Raw genomic sequence first — 3951 nt, forward strand, 5'->3', positions numbered from 1 at the left:
TAGTTCTCTTGGGACAGGGAAATCCATAAATTCTGCCTGGTAAATGGTGGGAATGTTGTAGTCATAGCTTTCGCCCTAGTGTTTTCCTTCCTCTTTTGTCTGCATGTCTCTCAGGGCACCGGGAATGCTTTGCTTTATATATAACAATAGACACTTCACGTTTGCCAGGGATCTGTCCAGAGATCTTGGTGAATACCCAGCTTTTCTTGGCTTCTCAGAGCGCCAGGCTTCGTTGCCAGGAGGTCACGTGAGCTTAATTGCTAGCGGTGTGATTCCAGCACGCCAAGTGCAGATTTGTGCTGTAGCGAAGTGGTTCCCTCGCATGGATCCTCACGGGCGTTTGTAACCATCAGAAGGAACCTTCAAATGGTTAGGTGAGGTTTCTGGGAAGGGTTTTAAGGGTGCACACATGCCTCTTCCTGAGACTGCAAGCTTCCGGCAGTAATGACCTTGGCCCTACATCTTTGCATCCTTTGCAGCCAGCACAGGTTGTTGCTGAGGGAGGAAAGGAAAACTGTCTGTGGGTCTAATCATGTCCTGTCTGTTGAGCTGTGTTATAATAAGATGATTCCCTCATTTCTTTATGTTATCATTTTCTTCATGAAAGCTTTATTTTCAAATAAAGGAACATATCGGGGCAGGTAATCAGTTATGTCACTTCTGTTAACTCTCTAGTTTCTAAATGCTTGAGGTTTAGCACTTTGAAAAAAAATCATTCTGTTTGAGAGTCTTGAAAAATAATCTTCTTGCCATCATTCCTTGCTAAGAAAGCTGCATTTACTGGTGATTTAGTGAAACTTTTGTCAGGTACACATGAAAGTAACCTCTCACGTGGGCCTGTGCCCTCACGCTGCCCATGAGGCAACCTCCGAGGCCGGGCTTCAGCCCAGTTGCTGGAGGACCAGCTTCCACCACCTCTCCTGGCTCCTTGCCACCTCTGAATCCCAACACAAACCAGGTTTGTAATTGCTGGACTGTACAGGGAATCAGGATAGGTGGGAATGGGGGTTTAATCAAAAGAAACATTGAGAAAGTTACAGGGGTTGACAGGAGCTCAGTAAACACTCCAGAGAGTCACGCATCCATGTGAAAATGTACAAAGAGGTAAAAATGCCTGCATTTTAGCTCCTTCAAGACTTCCTTCTTAGCCCTTGAGTCAGAACATATCAGCTTGCGATGAACTAACTTACTCAAATTAGCTCAAGAAAGAGACCTGTGAGAAGAACGTTACCTGCTTCCAGGAGAGCTGAGCAAGCAGGCCTGGGGGAAGGCAGGTCTTCGGACCTCAGCAGTGGGCTTGGGGTCTGCATGCTCCACACTCCCTCCGGCTCTGAGTGTTGGGAAGGGAGATGGTTCCTTCCGTGCCCAGGCTGGACCCAGCCAGCTGTGTCCTGAGGGCGTGAGGCTACCCCATTCTGGGCTGTGAGATATAGACATTCAGGCAAGCCAGCCACTGTCCACTGCTGCTCCCGGACATTGACATTCCACCTCCCCCATCCCTGTAACCTAAAGGCAAGCCGTGATCAAAGGGGATCTTTCCAGTTATCTTTTGAGATCTAAAACTTTCCCCAAAATGACATTCTTCTTATCTTTATTCCATTAAGAACGTGGCTGATATGAGTTTAATTTGGATCTCTTATTCCCACGACTGACAGTTTTCAATCTAGGAAGAGTTGGATTAGAAGTGGAACAGACTTCGAATGAATTATTTAGCAAAAGCTCTCTTATAGCCATTGTGCATTCAATAATTCAAAAGCATTTCTCTGACACTCACTTCAAGGCCCTATGATAGATGTTTTGAGGAAAAATACTAATAACTAATATTGAGTTATTGTTACATGTCAGTGATTGTGCTAAATGATTTTACATGCATGAGCTAATTTTAATTCTTTAGCACATCTTTGGGCTAGCTGCTGCTACTATCCCTATATTCAGAGCAGAAAATTAAGACTTAGAAAGTTTTAGCAACGTTTCAAAAAAAACCAAAAGATTATTGGAGACTTCCCTGGTGGCGCAGTGGTTAAGAATCCACTTGCTAATGCAGGGGACACGGGTTCAAGCCCTAGTCTGGAGAGTTCTCACATGCCGCAGAGCAACTAAGCCTGTGCGCCACAACTACTGAGCCTGTGCTCTAGAGCCACGTGCCACAACTGCTGAGCTCGTGTGTCACAACTACTGAAGCCCGCGCGCCTAGAGCCTGTGCTCCACAACAAGAGAAGCCACCACAGTGAGAAGCCTGCGCACCGCAATGAAGAGTAGCCCCGGCTCACCACAGCTAGAGAAAGCCCGCGCAGCAACGAAGACCCAACACAGCCAAAAATAAATAAATAAAGCTACTCAAAAAAAATTTTAAAAAGAGAAAGATTATTGGAGTTAATGTAAGTATGAAATACATGAAAAAAGTGGTGGGAAACAAGTTGGACAGGTAGGTAAGGGGATAAATCACGGCCTGAGTGCCATGCTGAAGACGTGTGGGTTAGTCTGTTGATAACGAAGACCCAATGAGTTTCTGGGATCCTAGGGGCGATGTCAGAACTGTCCTTCGGAAAAGCTTCTCTGGCTATAATTGTGGAGTGGAAGAGACTGATGGAACTGAGGAGGCCTCTGGTAGAGGTGCCGAGAGAAGCCGAGGACGACCAGGACTGGGGTAGTTGCTGTGGCCATGAATGGAGCAGAGAATGCTGTGGTTTTCTTTCCAGCTTCCTTTTATGTTCCCTCTCTGGGACTTGTTTTTAAAAGTCTAGCTTTTAAACATCCTAGCATAGACTCCTGCTGGATTTGGAGTTGCCTTCAATCTCAGCAGAAAAAAAAAAAGAATAAAACAAACAAAACTCCATTTTGAAAAGCCTTGTCCACCAAATTACCTGTATTGTGAGGAAACAGTGATTGAGGAGCCAGGTGTTCATCCGGCTGCAGCGTTTTCATCAGGTTAAGGGTGGCCAGAAAGCGACCCACACGCACACCCACGTTCCTGCATGACTACTCCCCTGTCAGCGTGTAGGACACAGACACTTGTGAGTGGTGTGTTTGTCCCTCAGGAGGGGGCTCATTTGGTGGCTGTCACCACTGCCTTTCCGTGGCCCTGGGTTTCCTAGCAGGACACGCCGCTCCTGGTTTTACTGTCCACACAGGTGTGGTTACGCGGGACCTGAGAAAACAGCCTAATTTTTACGTGCCTCTCATTCTTGAGGCTCATATTTTATCCCCAAAGAACTTATGGGTGATCCTGTTTGAAGGAATGTTCTAAGTATTGGGTTTTCCTGGATTGAACCAGACTCAGCATCTGTGGGGTTCTCCGCTTCACCCAGAGGAAGAGAGTGGACTCATTGTCTCTAGCTTGTGGGCACTGTGGGAAGGGTAGGTCCCTGCCCTAGACCTGTGCTATCTGTGCTTTCATTTAGCAAGTGTGAATTAAGTAGTGTGTGCACCAGGCCCTGTGCTGCACATGGAGGATGCAGGGATGAAGAAGGCACAGCTGCTCTGGGGCAGAAGCTGCCAGGATAGTTTGGGCATAGAGGCAAGCATGTAAACATACCAGCACAAAACATGCCAAAGATGCTTCTCAGTATTTGGTAAGTCTTTTGATGTTTAAACTCCTGAAAGGAATACTTTTTTTTTTTTTTTTTGAAAGAGAAGAAAGAAAATTAAAGATGAAAGAAAAGATTGAGTTTGAAAGTGTAATAGCTCTTGGAAATTAAGAAAAAATTCCATAAGCCTACAGAATAATAAAGAAAATAAATAATAAAACAAAATAGTAATAAATAAATATATGAATAATAGTCACAGTATGAGTTTTTCAGTTTACCTAAGAACTAGAGATAGTTCTGTGTTAGACTGGGAACTTCAGCTTTTTGTGAAGTTGGAACCTACCTAAAAGCCTTTATCTTTTATTCCCCTCTGGTTCCTAGTAAAAAAAAAACTCCTTATGATGCTTCGGACGAATTACTGCTG

The 3951-nt window shown here is 45.0% G+C and overlaps 1 protein-coding gene across 1 annotated transcript in view; it reads left to right on the forward strand.

Annotated features, from left to right (window-relative positions):
• DCLK2 (doublecortin like kinase 2) overlaps positions 1 to 3951 on the forward strand; it is a 161977-nt gene that overhangs the window by 122887 nt on the left and 35139 nt on the right. The window lies entirely within an intron of this gene.

This window comes from Lipotes vexillifer, unplaced genomic scaffold (genome assembly GCF_000442215.2).
Source record: "Lipotes vexillifer unplaced genomic scaffold, Lipotes_vexillifer_v1.1 scaffold755, whole genome shotgun sequence".
Taxonomy (NCBI): Eukaryota; Metazoa; Chordata; class Mammalia; order Artiodactyla; family Lipotidae; genus Lipotes; species Lipotes vexillifer.